Genomic DNA, 17,162 nt, shown 5'->3' with positions numbered 1-17,162 from the left:
TCGTCGTCGGAGGACGCGTATGCCTACATGATAATAATATAAACTACGATAATATAAGAATAAATTCTTAACAATTGAAAAATAAATATATACATCTTATCATCGTCGAGTATAAGTTGTAAATTGCAAATGCCGTAATTCTAATGTAAAAGCATAAGGGGGTATCGGTAAATCACCCTGTATAAAAGTATATAGTTTGTGAGTGTGTACGTAACGCCCTATGGCGGCATGTTGGAGCCGCCGCCGCATAACGCGCGAGCACACACGCACGCTCGGATAAAAACCCATTACAACACGACGGACGAAAACATTTTCGTTTTTCGCACACATACACACACACGCGCTCACTATACGCGTATATATGATTAATTAAGGGGCTCCGAAGGGGTCTGCGCGCGCGCTTTGGCGGGGGAGGCGATGGTCGCGAAAGAATTAATCTTTGTTAGCCCAAGTCGGCAGGGGAACCCGTGTGTTTAATCTCTTGGATGAATTTAAGAACCGCACGCAGTTGAAGACCGCAAAAAAAGTTGTATTTTATTTTTGTTTTTATTTATTTTCACTACGAAAAAATATATATCGTTTATCTTTTTTTTTTTTGTTAGTCCTCTTCTGCTCCTCCTATATACCACCCGGACCGGCTTAATTACTTTTTTTTTTGTTTTTAAAGTTGCTGGCAACGAAATATTGTATATTTTCCCACTCACTCTCTCACTCTTTCGCTGTTTCGGTTAGGTCTCTGCCGGCCTCTGTAGACACACTCTCGAAAGTGTTGCTGCACAAGTGGAATATATTATCAATTTTTCGAATTACTAAACACTATCACGCATTGTTGTGTATTGACAATAGGTATAATATTTTCTATTTCTGCGTTCATGATTGTAATATTGTATAACATTTATTTATGACGACTTAATATTACACTATAATAACCACACGTTAATATAATATTATTATGAAAACCGTTCCTTTTTGTGACATCGTTGCAGCTATCGGTTAATATAATTGTATAAAATAATAATATTATAAAACGCTTGCGTAATGAATTACCTATAGCTATGTATATTATATACATACCTACTGTGAAACATAGAACGATACAACGCTATACGCTGTCATTAGCACTTACCTAAATCAAATATGCGTTTGCGAATGAGTGGCGCAGCTAATTTATATTTTACTATGATTATCATTATTCGTCATTATTCTATAAATACCTACTTCGTGTTCGATTTTACAATTATAAAAAATTACAAAATTAATTCATATACCTAGATAATTGATTTTGGTTACAGATTTGAGATAGATAAAACAGCTTCTAATAAGGTATGCAATGTTAAAATGTATATAATAATAAACTTTATAAATGATTTATTTTCGACAGCTAATAAAAAATATCTACCTAAAATTAAAATCAAAGTACAACCAACTGCATGTTAGTTATTATAGAATAACAGAATATTAAATTTTCCATTAATTATTATTTTTAATACAATACTAAATACTATAAGTACATAAAAACATTGTTAGGTATAATATATACTAAATATAAGTTTTATTTATTTATTTATTCTATCTTATTGGCTACACATTTTAATTGAAAAATATAATATTTATGCATATAATATTGTTTATAGCATCGATAATGATTATTACCTACGTATTTTATTTTGAATAAAAGAAGATGGTTAATTCTGTTTTTGTTTATTTCGATCTCCAGAGATTGCGCGTCAGTAGTTAATGTTTATAGAGCACTATTGTTTTCCATGAATAATTCAACAATATAATATAGGAAAGTAACTAATGATGAAATATCAGCTCGTACAAATAACAACATAATTTATAATATTATGTAGATACCAAAGTATTTTAAATCAAAGGTATGTCTTAATATAAAAATATAGTAAGTATGCCTGTATGTTATTTGAATAATTCGTTTTGATTTTGCTATATAATTAATGGATTTTTTTTTTTCGTACAGTTTAACTTTTAATTTATGTTTTAAACTATTTTGATATACAAGGTGTCCCACGGAGGATTAAATTTTAAAATAATATGATTATGACGTGAAGAATATGTACCTATATATTAAGTATATTAATTCAACAGTCCATTAATTAAGCGTCCTTAATGATATTAATGATAAAATACAAAAAATGTTGTATCAAAATAAATAAATATTCAACTTTTATAAAACGAAATCAGTTTAATTTAAAGTATAATTATTTTATGTGTACTGTAACTAATCATCTAAGTCCTAAGACGTGTGGGTACTTGAATATAATTAAACGATCGTCTTGTCTATTCATTTATAATTTCCTAGGATTAACACGTTTTTTTTATTTATACGAAAAAAGCACACACGTTTGGGGATGATTAATAAAACATTGTAACCCGACTTGATTAAAATAAAAACTAAAACTTCATTGTTCATATGATGGACGAAAAATATTATTTTATTGTAATCTATCTTCAACTTTCTACCATATTGAAAAATATCGCCTACAGTTATAATTTACTATTTAGTGTACTTCAAATATAATAGGAGAGGTGAAATAAGGTGGCTCGATTTTGGGGTTCAGAGAGATTAGGAGCCGATTATATCTCTTTAAAATATTTTGATGTTGTAGGTATACATTTAAAAAATGTATCATTTGAATTAATTTTATTTAATTAATAAAAAACAATTGATTGTATATGAATTTAATAAAATTAAAAATGAATATAATAAAGAGTAGAGACTAATAGTTTTTAAATTAACTCTATACGATTTTGAGAATTTTTTGTAATGGTAGGTACGTATTTCAATTGGAAAATAAAGAACACCAAAACTATGATTTTTTCGATTATACTGTGTAGGTACAGCTTTTTTTGTAATATTATAAGATTTAAAATATATATATTTTTTTAATTAATTTTATATTTCAGTATATTATAATTGTTTGTTGATGATGAAGTTAAAATACTTCTATAATATTATATTTATTAGTTATTTATACTAGCTTGTTTTGTTAGTTTAATTAATTATTATATTTTTTAAATAATATGTATAAAAAAAAAAACGTCGTTTAAAAAAAAAAAAGTTTCACTAACCTATGAAGATTAAGTTAATGTGGATATATTAGAATTAAATTTAAAAATATGGATCACTGTAAGAAACCACTAATAAGTAATTAGTAATGACAATAATTTATTTTAATTTTAGGTACAAGAAAGGATACAAACCTATAATCTATGACGTAATCCTCTAGTGTTGCCATGCTCACATAGTCAATGATGATTTACCCATTAACTTTGTATCTTAGCATTGATACATATTTTCTTGAAACATTATGACACATAGGTAGGTATCTCATTATGACATTTTGAAATACACGAGTTTTTTTATCCAGTCTTAAAACGTTACGTAACTGTATAATATGTATTAAAATATCTACAATTGTGTTATACTTGATTTCAAAAAGTGATTTTTAAGAAAACAGAAAATGTATCAACAGCATTATTTTATACACACTTTTACGATAAGTAACAATAATCAATTTATTCTGATGCGTCTGCATTATCTATTAAGCCTACAGTTTTGATTTAACTGTAATTTGTATGTGATTTGTGTGTAATGCACACCACGCTAGATTTGGTTCGATTAACTCTGCCGGTAGAGTTAATAACAAAAATTCAATTCTAGTTCGTTAAAATTTTTAACAACAAACCGTAAAATAATATTATAATAATAACTGTATAACAGAAAATATAATTAATAATATTATCGTTTTGATCGAATTTAAGGCATAATAATATTAATGTTATAATATAATAATTGTCATTCAATTACTTTTTTTTTTATTTTCAGCGTCATCCGACAATATAATATGGTTTTTAGTTTGTGTATTTGAACTTAAGTGGTGGGAATCTACTTTAGAATATTATTTTATTCCTGTGTTTATCATCAGTTTTCATACCAAATTAACAATAGCATGAGTCAACAGATCGCGCTATCTCTGCTATTCAACCAGTACTCTGTCAAACAATAACATTACGAGATGGATTCGTTCCAATTTTCTCCGTATAAACCAATTTTTTAAACAATGTTAATAAAATAATAAGTCTGAAAAAATAATTAATTATAATCTAATAATATTCATTTATACAACCGTGGTAAATTAATGTACAATACAAATCTTTACTAAGAATCTCATTTTACGTGATGAAAAATTATTATGTAAGATGTGTTGCCTATACAGTCCTCCTTTTTATTAACAGTACAATATTTGATTATTCTTATTTTCTTATAAATATATTATATTTGGAATTATCTAAATGGCAATAAACGTAAAATTACTTTAAAAATTAAAATTATTGTTTTAGGGATTAAGTATTTGAATTTTAAAGGTGTCGGAGCCGACTAGCTTTTACATTTTAACGTAATATAAACTTGACTCACAGGAAAATCATTAATGCATTAATGTGTTGAAACTATTGTTATTGAACTATTATTAAATTATATAAACTAACTATGATCGTGTACCAATTGTGTATTATATCATGATAGTAAAAAAAAAAAAAAAAAGATTAGAAATGCATTTGTGTGCAGATGAAAGGATTCGTATCTAAACATCTTAAATATTGTCTTGTTTACGTATTATTATTATGTTTTCAATATCGATTATCAAATAATGATTTGAAATAAGATGACATGTATAAAAAAATGTATTAGTTAAGGACGATAGGGTGTCTTCGGGTCTTACATAATTTTTAGAATTCACGTAGAGTTTTTATATGGAATAATTTTCAAATTAAAATATTACTTTTATTTCTTAAATAAATATGTCCATTGTCCAATTAATATTAGGATATTTTTTCAATGCCAGACGTAACAACACGCTTTAAGATTTTAGACTAAATATTTACATACATCGTCGTCAATCGTTATATGGTTCATTATACGTCCATTAAAATATTTTTACATGAATACAATACCTAACTATGTATACGCATCACAGACAAGTAAAATATAACATAGTAAAACTCAACATTGCTTATCGATAATTATTGACAGTCAGCTGTTGCATGTTGTACGCTTGTACATTTCTCTAACCAAATCAACTACCTAATGAACCTTATCCATCGTGCGCATAGTTCACAACACTATACAGAAATATTGTCTGTTAACAATACTATGTCAAATCATTTACATTTATAACAATTAACAACGATCCATAAACTTTTAATACAAGATATTTACATAATATTTTATAAATATTTTATTGTAATATGGTGTTTGATTTGATATGAAAAGGTACTTATATTAATTTAATTTACTTGAATATATAACAAATTATACATGATAATTTACTAAGCATGTTTACCTCAATTTTAATTGACAGAAAGGAACAAATTTTCAAATATTTTGATTTTATTCTTTGAAGTGTCCAAAACTTCTTTTTTTCAAATAAAAACTAATTTTACTAAGCAGATGATTTTTGTTGATGTAAGTATCTAAATCGAAATTCAAATAAGCGTTGCTTAGTTATAAATTAAAATGTATACACTGAGGATAATTATTTTCCTTAAAAAATGGCTTTACATTTTACAATAATATAAAATAAATATAATATTGAATTTAGTATTTACTTGGGCAATTTTTTGACGTTGTAAAATGCTGATAGATTAATATTGATTGATTACTATAAATTTTAAATAATAATTGTTTCTATATCTTCCAAACATATCATCATAGTCCATGGACCAATTGCCCTTGTAAATATAAGAATAAAAAGACAATTTAACATACAATGTTAAATAAATAAAAAACTATTCGTTCAAATTCCGATTTAGATGTATCAACATATTCATAAAATTATATGATTAACAATTATTATGAATAAAAGATAATTCTCATTCAACAAAAATGTATACTATAGCCACAGGACACTGTTGATTAAAAATCAGTATTTGAAAATATTGTTCTTAAAAACCAACCTATAATTGTTCTGTATGCATACAAGGTATAAATGTATAATTAGTATAAGTATGGACAATATGTATAATATATTTATACATTATGAAAATACAATACATTTAGATACAACGAGTAAATTTGTGTAGCACACATGTGAATATATGATATTCATGTACCTATTAAATAAATAAATGAATATTTATATAATATGTATACGTGTTGTATTTTAGCAGAACATTTGAACAATGTGTTTTCTATATGTGATATTATTTAATAAAAACCAAACAACTTTATTACAAAAGTCATGATATATAAATACAAGATTTAATACTGTTCAAAAAATAAAATTTCCATGATGATTATTACAGATAAAAATCCCCTACTAGTAAACATTATTTTTACAGTATTTGGAAAAATAAATATGGTTATATAATATGTATTTATAAATATTATGATAATTGAATATTAATTGTTGTATTTGTTCCATATTTGGATAAAAAATTTGAACTTATTTTGTTGAATAAATCAAAACTTGAATATATAAGGTACCCTATAACGGTTTGAATAATGAAGGACATATAATTAGTTTAAAACACTTTTTTTGTCATAAATATTTCCTTTTTTTTTATTGAAACAAAGATTTATATTTACAATTTGGTTTCACACATTATACAATAAAGTAAATTAGATAATATTTAAGTGATGGGAAGGGACAGTCACCCATTGGTGGCATCTCGTGGAATATGTTTTTAGGCAGATAGTAGGTCCCTACACCAGTTCCTATTAAGGCACCTTGGGTGGATTACCTGTAATTTGTTTGGATGAAAGATATTAGATAAATGATAACTGGATTTGTGTAAGTATTGTAAGTTCTATGTGTTTCTTTGGATGTGAGTATAGTAAGTATACATTTAAAATTGGAATGCAACTGCTTTTATATTATATCTTATAAAGTTTTAAGTAAGTCATTAGTAATGTACTAGGGAGCTCCTAATATTACGTGTAGACATATAGATTGACATGCCTGTATTGTTTTAGTGTTATATGGTTTAGTTGAACCCCAAAGTTAAATAGCATAATCAATAGTACCACATGGGTGTTAGAAGAGCAATGTAAATTGAAATATTTACTCCGGAAGTCAGAAAATTTTAAGTGTTGAGCGTTTTTATATATTTTATTTTTAATGCAACAATGAAATATTGAATTAAATAGAAAATTGTTGTTTTTGTTTTATTATCCTTATGGGTAATAAATACGTGTTATGATATTATTATTAAAAGTACATATATGGTAGTAACGTTTATTGGAGATATAAAAATGTGATGAGAAAATAAATTATATAATATTATGTAAATATTAAAACATGAAACCAGTTGAAATTATAAGATTTGGTAAGTAAAAAATATCGACCATCAATCTTTAGCATTAAAATTATTTTATAAACAAAATGTATAGCTGCATCAATATCGCATAGATGCATAATATTATATAGAAAATGATTAGAAAGTACAAGATTTTAAATATATTCCTAAAATTTTAAGAACAAATATAAGTACCGATAATTATAGATAAGTGTAAGTATGAAATATGTAACTTGTATGTATATCAACATTAAATAATTCTATAATATTTCAGTCGTTGTTATAATAAAATAATCACTCTCTTTAAATTAAACAGTATTTATATATGATATATAATGTATGTACCTATATTACTTTCGTATTTTTAAGTTACGCGTAGGGATTGAAAGTAAATGACGGAGGAAGGTGAGTTTTTCAAAAGTAGTGTACCGATATTACATCTATTATATTATGTATTATTGTTATAATTTTTAAAATGAAATCGTATAATATGAATAAAACAATATTCGCCAAAAAAGTTAATTAGTATTTTACGTGCATATTCTGTTGGTGGCGTAGCAATATATTATTACGTACATATAGAGCCAAACTATGCGCACGTTTTGTTGGCGCAATAATCGGAAAATACAACAACGCTTTGGGCTATTATTAAATTACATTTCGGGATTATTAATTTAATTTAGCAAAAGTTCTCCGTTCGGCGTTCGTGCCGATCCCTCGTCCGACGCATCGTAGTCGTCACGTGGAGCGAACCGGGCGCGATACACAAATTGTCTACATTATATAATATACTGCACCCCTCAGCAAACGCCTATCCATAATCCATCTTGTCTAGTCCTAAACGTGAAACGTCTATACTGTACAAGCGACGTTAAATTACGAGTAGGATGATAACATTTAGCCATAAATAGCTACCTATAGGCCACAGTGTACCTAAATTACATATGCAATCTTATTTTATAATAATGTACTGGTGCAGTGTTGGTAAAAAAGTATACCACTACTTTTTAATATTCTTATGATAATCTTCTAATAATCTCATTATAGTCATAATGAGTTTTTTTTTTTTTTTTTTTTTGGTTTAAGAAAAAATTATATACAAAAATAAAATATATTGATGGTGAAAACTATACGTAGAATATTTTTCCATATTAGACATTAGCGTCGGAATATAAATTTGTCCATTATGACTTATTTGCAATAATTACTTGTATACCGTTCTAATGATAAACTGCGGTTAGACAAATGATTAGGCTATCAGGCATGTTACAAAGATTTTTTAGAATATATTTAAATTTTAAATTAAACATTTAAACTGCACTCAGTTTTTTTTATATAATATATGACTTTAATTGTTTGAAATGTTTCATTCGTCATTTGCATCTACACAATCCAAATAACTAACTTTTTTTTTTTAATCATAATAAATAACACAGTAACAAGATAACTGTATAATAATCAATAGCAATTTTAAATCATGATTCACGAAATTACTATAAAATAGGTATTTAAAATAATTGATACTCAATTAACAAAAGTACATATTTATTTATGTAAATTACAAAACACTTTACCTATAAGTATGAACCAAGTTTCATAGGAATATTACGCTGTACTGTTATGTCTCATTAGTAATTATTAATAACAATAATAACCAGCATTGTACAGACGGTACTAAAACTATAGTCTTATCACGTTTCGACCTGAAGAGCGAAAGAATAAGTCGGTAAAAGGAATTTTCGAAAATGTGTATTTTGCGTTTTATAATCTATTTTAGATATATATGGGGTATAATATTATATTACCATATAATACTAATACATAATAATACATATAATATATATATATACATAGAATGAGTGGTTAATATTATGCGTAGAATCGATAGAAATCAAATTAACAATAAATGATTGAATCGTTTTCAGGCTTTGGTCTCGTAGTTATGAGATTATGATCATGCGCGCGTGCATTGTAAATAAGATATTTACGGATGTCGAACATATAACATATAAATAGGTATTACTGAAAAACGTGTATATACAGAATATATTTAGAAGATTTGGTAAATTAAATAATAATTTTTTATTTTATTTTTTTATACATTTATTTTTACAAATAACATTCTATTATACAAAGAATATTGTTATAAGAAATCGTGATAATTGCATATTGGGTAATGGGACGCGGTTGGTAATAGTAGGTTGGTATCCATACTATCTAGTGATACAGTTTCAACATGGTTTATTAAAATAACGATTTGGAAGAACATTATTGTTAAACCCTTCAGATAACACGTGAGCTTGCGTATGTATGTGACACATACAATAAACGCATACATATATATATAAAGTCTGTTCACTGTTGACGTGGCGTAAGTATAATATTATAATATAGATACGCATTAATTATTTTATACTAGTGTGAAGTTTTGATAAAGAAAAAAATGCAATCAGTGTATATTGAATACTATTTTCTGTAATATTTTATTTTGAAAATGATTTTTTTGAAATATTTTAGATTATCATAATTTCTAAATACCATCATTTTTGTTATCGTGAATACAAAGCTCGTGTCGAGATGACGGACACCTTTATGATCAATATAAATATATTTTAAGAAGTTAGGTACGAGACGAGTTATATTTTTATATTGTATTGTAACTATATAAACTATTTCCGCTTCGACCTTGACTTAACTAAGGAATAGTCGACACTTGCGTAAGATAAATATATACGAGTATTTTTTTTTTTTTTTTTACTGATCTTAATAAACTTGGCGTCCATGGCCATTAGTTATAATAACTACAATTTGTACATCATATATATATTTTAAATTTGATATGTTAGAATTATTATAATTATAATATTAATGTGACAATATTAATTATAGGTATGGTATTTAAATAATTTGAAATGTTTACAGATATACAATTATAGTGAGATTATAATATATTATTTTAATATTCAAACAGTCAAACTAGGAGATGATATTATTAAATAAAATTGTATAATTTTGTCACTTTTAAAAATCCGATCATTTTTAGGTAGTCCTTTATGCGTTATTTTTAATTTTACTGTAGGTGAGATAGGTAATATTACTGTTCAAAAACCCATTATTTATAAACGCGCAAAATATCGTTATCCGTGAACAGTTTTAACTTTTAATCATTGCTAATCGCGATATCGAGTGACGCATACTACTGAGACTATGCTGCTGTAGCTGTTTTATGTAATATACCTATATATATACAGCGTATAGAACTTTATTAATTATAAGTATAAAATATTATATATTATGATACTTACTAAATACATTATATACCACATTAAAGTTATTTCGATACCCAGCCAAAAAATAAATACACATACATATTTATATATATATAATACGTATGTATTCTGTATAAATTGTTCAGGTTGTTTTTAATTAAAAAAAAGGATTCTCAGTAATTTTCAAACTCTCTACGGCTGAAACTTTCCGGCATTTTTATTTGATTAAATATTTAAAAATCGGATTTCGTACTGATTTTACGGACCACTTATTGGACACGGGGAAATGATTGTTTTGTTCTTTTATATACGTCGACGTCACAATACCTAACGCTAACATTTAGTTAATTACAACGTTTTGAATTGTTTGCTTCGTATACACATGTGCATTATGTGGTAAATAAAATGCACATGTATGTATATATAACGTAAAAGGAAAAAGTTTATTTTTCTGTTTCATTTATTCTATTTATTCACTTTTAATAAAACAAATTAGTGTTATATTATAGTAAACACTAATTTAATATTTTCAGTATCTCAATCAGCATACATGGACGAAATTGAAGTTTAAATTTAACATTTTTATTGTTCTAATCAATCATTATAATTATCTGTACATGTATAAAAGTTTAAAATTCATTATTTCTTAATATTTATTTCGAAATATTTTAATAATTCAAATTAAACTACATTTTTATAATAATTTACAGTTATAGAAATATCGAGTTGTAGACAAATAAAATAAAATTGTTATTTTATTATTGATAATTGTATTTTATATTAATAACAATTGTTGAATAAATGAATTAACTAAAAAAATGTGTAAGTGCAAAATAAAATTTCTAGCTGTGGTATATGTTGCAACTTTTCAAAGATTGTGTTTATTGTTAATTTTAAGAACTGTATAACACATTGTTTTAAAATGTTTCATATTTGATATATATATACATAATATATTATATATATATATATATATATATAATAGAGAATTAATATATTCATAATAATGTATATCCAAAGTAAATTTATTCATAGTTTCATTAAAATTAAAATTATTAATAGAGCCACAGAATATTTGACGAAATTAGTATTTATATTTTATAAAAAAAAATCGTCTTTGTTTAACGTTGTTTTCATTAATTAACAACATTGGATATACCTATAAAGGTAGGTATACACAATATTTGCATATTTCTGTACCAGTTTATATTAGAATATTTTAGGTACTATCATAACTCTCGTGAAAACCTACTATATAGATAGTCTTGAGATTTTGAGTTAGGTTATAATTATATAGAAATTATATTATTTTTTAACCCTTCATAAAAAACATTAAAAACGTATACTAAATTTATAGAAAAATACAATCATATAAATTATAAACGCCATTTATTCCATATGTTTATTTAAACAATAAAAGATTTATAGACAAATGATCCAAGTATAATATTATATAAATTATAGAGAAACAACAAGAATACTTAATATGATACATAGTTTGTTCCATACTTCTAAATAAATGTAAATATGGAAATGTAGTGAAACTTTCATATATTATGGACTTTTATCTAATGAAAATTTCTTTTTAACGAAATATTTACAAAAGTCATGATCTTTATTATTAATTATATGTATATTTATCTCTAAATAAAGAATCTGATATTTCTGTATAACGAATAAATTATTCAATAACAAACCTATTTTTGTAAATATTATCATTATTAAATATTAAATATTGTTCTAAAATTACCTAAATATTTACAATTTTATTTTATCCGATAAAGATAAGGTACCGAAAGTAGACAAGCTGGTTAATTTTACATCATTACTACAGTTCCAATATTGACGTAAACGAATACGTTTCTCCAAAGCTGGATTTAAAAATGAAATTATGAAACTACAATAATGGGAGTTAGTTTACTGTGATAATATTATTCTACAATATTATTCGAAAATCGATGAAGATATTGCCGTTTATGAATCACCTACCGACGATACAATAAATTGTGAAAGTGGATAAAAAAAAAGAATATTCTGGTGAATATGCAAAAAAAAACTATTCAAACTTACAAAAGATGAGATATTTAACGTTTTTTCTGTTATGAAAAATCGTTTTTGACAGTTAGAAAATATCCACGATGAAAAATTGTTTAAACTCAATGAAATCAAAACTACTTATAAAAAAAGTGCAATTTATAAAAATAATAAGCAAACGAAATTCCCTGATTATTTCTTTTAAACAAAAACAATATGATATAAATATATTATAATATGCCATTTAATTTTAATAATAAAAACCAAGTTATTTTATTTAACAGATTTCTCTATAAAAGGAATTTGTTTGTCATTCAATAGACTTCGTTATATTTGATATGGAAGTTTCATTGTGTATAAAATATAAATAGATGATAAATTATTTTAGTCATATTTCTCAGTTCATAATACATTTATGTTTATATACGTTGTTATAATACTAAACTGCTTCTCAATCTCAAACATTTATAGGTATGTGCCTATGCCCTATATGATTCTGCCTGCGTCAATCGATAGTATTACCACTACTGTCCATAGGTAGAATAACAACAATATTATGAGGTTTATCGATATTTGATGAATAGTAATATGTTCGTTGTAAACGTTTTGACAAATATCTTGAATTTACCTATATCACAAACATTCTCGCTAGTCACTTTACATAACATAAATGCATTTGAAATACTGTCTACTGTTTGACATTTCTAATTAGCAAGCTAAATGCGCACAAAGTTGTTTCTTGTCTATGTATGACGTAGATATTGATTAGAATACAGCAATTTAATGTGGTTTTAGTCCAACATTCAAATATTACTGAGTACTGTGAGTTAATGGAATACGAGTATAACTACACAAGAATTTGCATTTAGTAGATATTTATAATGAAGTAAATGGTTTCTATGATAAGTATAATATAATAATAATAATATATCTACAAACTACAATGTAGATTCTACGTATATTATATAGCCTGGCATCTGTCTATTTTTCTCCATCGGTACACACTTTTCTAATCTTTATTTTTGAAATATATTTTAATAAAATAATTTCTAAACAATAATGGCACTACTAATATATTATGTAGCTAGATACTTATTAGTGTTTTTTAACTTACCTACAATTAAATTAAAAACTAAAATGATGGTCTCGTTTTTGAAAATCTGAAAATCAGTGTCAAAGCTAATATTGTAAATTTATAGGATAATAATCAATATATAAATTTCACTTAGTATTTAAAATTTAAATATTTCTGTCGATTCAAAAGTGATTGTATGATAGGTACAAGTGGTCATAATATTTACAATGAAAAATCATGGAGTATCACGGATTTGTGAGAGATCCATGCAGTGTACTGTTAACACTAAATACCTATATTATAATATCATTAATATCAAAATATTGAGAAAATAAATTTCTACGAGAAATGGAATAAAATGTGTGTATATTAAATATTAATATAAACAAATAAAATCAAATTAAGGTAACTATAATAGAATAATATATTACATTTTTTCTACAGGCTAAATGCTTAATTTTAATAAATTCATTTGAAACTCTCAATATTTCTTTTAATCGCTACTCATATACAAAATCCATAAATACTATTAACTATAACTTGCTTTTATATTAGATGGCTTTATTAATTATTATAATATGATATACTATAATTAATATTCTTTGTTTTCACCTTTTGTAATAATTTTAACACTAGCGAATAGTAGCTATAAATAAAAAATAAAAAAAGAATATTGAACTTTAGACAAATATGTATAGGTAAAAACTATGCAAAGCTTAAAGTTTAAAAAAACAATAATATGTAATAATTTAATTTAAGTTTTCTAATAAGATTCTTTTTTGTAGCATTATAAAATTTAGGTCTGATTTGAATATTAAAATTTCGTTTTGTTTTACCACCAAACATATATATTATTATTGTTATTACGTTTGAGAATTATTTTATTTGAAATTCTTTATTGCGCAAGCTGGGTTTTATGCAACAATAAAAAATATATTTTATATACGCGGTGTGGTAGGATTTCAACTCGAACGTGTGCTTATATTTTATATAAATATCACATATAAAGCTGCAGACGACTTTAAAACAATCATAGTCCGCGCATTAATGTTATCGAGGATAATATACATATATACGAGGATGCGAAAGTGTGTGTGTGTGTGTGTGTGTGTGAATACAAAAGGTTTTTCCCGAATTGTGTGAACTCGTATAACAGAATATATATATAATAGGACTACGATCCGGGTATAAACAACGAGTGCAGAATAACCGGCGCTAAGTATACGATGGTTCTAGAAAAAATACACGCACGAGCGCACACGGCATACACTATATAATATGGTCATGTCAGTAACTTGTATATGTGTGTATGTGTGCTTGCGTTTTTATTTTTATATTTTAAGTATTCATTGAAAACAGCTTTGGTTTGCTCTGAGAGCGTATTCACACGTATATAAAATAAAATATGCACATGTATACGCTATTTATACTACACAACCGTGTTACCATAAATAATACGATTCAACCCCTAGAAACTCATTGTGACTCGACGATATACACAAACAATATATATGTTATATTATTATTATTATTATATTATATTATATTATGTACTTCCGACTATACTCCGCGTAGAAGGTTTTATTGCGGTCGGATTTTTTTTTTGGTTTTTTCTTCCTTTTTTAAAAAAAATTTTGTCCACCGCCCATCGGCAACCGCTACCGCCTATAACAGTTGCCGCCGCAGTGTTCGTGGTCACAACAAAGATTTATAATATCGTTAAATCCCTCGAAATCGCGACCGTCCATACACACGCGTGTACATATAGTCGTATTATTCTATATATATATTATATACACATTGTATATGCATTATATACGTGTAGGTATGCGTGCGAGAGAGTATGCTGGCCCCGCGCAAAGGCAGAGGGTAAAAAGTTGAGAGAAACATTTTCCCTTTACATACAATTTTTTTTCTCCACGTCCGCGCGCGTGCGAGTGTGTGGTGTGTGCGCGCAAGTTACAGAGAGGTTTTTATTTTTTATTTTTATTTTTTTTTTTTTTTGCAGACGGGTCGAATACTGGCAGCGTCACTAATCCAACAGAAAGTTTTCCCCTATTAAAAAACTCGGACCGGAGAAGGTATATATTGTGCACGCCGCAGTCTGCCACCCCGCGTAGGAGGGATAGTGAGTATGAAAAAAATTACAGAGAAAAATCCTAGGGGCGCGGCGGTGGCAACCGAGGAGGGGAGGTAAAATGAAAAAAAAGGGATCGGTCGGCGGCGATAGTAACAGGCAGGCGGGAACCGCTTGGGCGTGGCCGGTCTGGGGTATACACATACACACAGATACACACACATACACACACACACTGCACAGGCGAGCTCGAAAATGCGCGTACACATTCGCACGCGCGCACGGAAGCATATATTATATATAATATATACTATACGTACGTGGAAAAAAAGACCCCGGGAAAAGTGTCGGGAAAAGGTTGAAAAACGAGTTGCCATGTTTCCCTCTCTCGGGGATTCTGAGAGAGGCGTCCCTCTTGTGAGGGTCTAATTACAAAGCCCCCGGACGCTGGTCACGAAATACTAATTACTCGGGACGAGCGCGGTGCGGAAAATATTATATATATTATATATATGTGCATATTATAATAATATGTATATACATATATACACCGGACTACTGTATATACGAAACAAACTTGGGCTGCGTTGTGTAGAATTTAAAAATAAAAAAATAATATCTAAAAACGACAACGGCAATAAAGCGAGCGGGGGTAGCGGGAGGTTTTCTTTTTATTACGCGTATCATTTTTCATAACGCGTTTGAAAAATGATAAGTAATTTTTTCAGTCCTGTCGCAAACGTCTATATATATATATACATTTCAAAAACCACGGACACGATTTGAGTTGTTTCTCGTAACGTTGTTATACACCTACCATATTATATAGAAATTATACGAAAAAAAGATTATTAGACTAATATGTGTCGTACACTCGTACCTAAGCCAAGCCGCCAATAGATACCGTACCGACGCACCGCAAAGCATTGTTCGTCATGATTATTTTCCGTGAGAATATCGCATCGAACGGGTAATCGGAGGGAAACCTCAAGTAAAATAATTATGTATACGGAAAATAGTTATATCGTTTAACTTTGTCTACATTCTACTTACCTAAGTATTCGGGAAACGTATGTTTTAATTTCAGCTTTGTTGATTACTGTTGCAGACTTGCAAGTGTTGGAACAGTGTGTTTTTAAAGCTGATGTATCGCGTTTGCTGTAGTGTCATAACTTGTTATAATCGCGCGTCCACCTTGAACAATTTCCGAGAAAATAAGTTATAAGAATTTACTTGTACTAGTAATTAGTATAGATAACATTAAACATAAATACTTATTGATAAATTTCGTGGCGGATAAACCGTACCGTTGAATCATATTAATTCTAATTTTATTCTTGTCGGGGAAGCTACTTTTAGAACAAAGGTGCGCGTGGAGAACTCCAAAGAA

The 17,162-nt window shown here is 27.0% G+C and overlaps 1 long non-coding RNA gene across 1 annotated transcript in view; it reads right to left on the bottom strand.

The window, feature by feature from the left end:
- The window catches only part of LOC132932007 (uncharacterized), a 35,833-nt gene that overhangs the window by 6,156 nt on the left and 12,515 nt on the right, over nt 1-17,162 (bottom strand). Inside the window, exon 3 of the long non-coding RNA XR_009662801.1 lies at nt 16,826-16,966. This is a non-coding gene — a long non-coding RNA (uncharacterized LOC132932007). The remainder of the gene's footprint in view (nt 1-16,825; nt 16,967-17,162) is intronic.

This window comes from Rhopalosiphum padi, chromosome 1 (assembly GCF_020882245.1).
Source record: "Rhopalosiphum padi isolate XX-2018 chromosome 1, ASM2088224v1, whole genome shotgun sequence".
Lineage (NCBI taxonomy): Eukaryota > Metazoa > Arthropoda > Insecta > Hemiptera > Aphididae > Rhopalosiphum > Rhopalosiphum padi.
The sequence above is the reverse complement of the archived record's forward strand: the minus strand, read 5'-3'. Positions and strand labels throughout refer to the sequence as shown.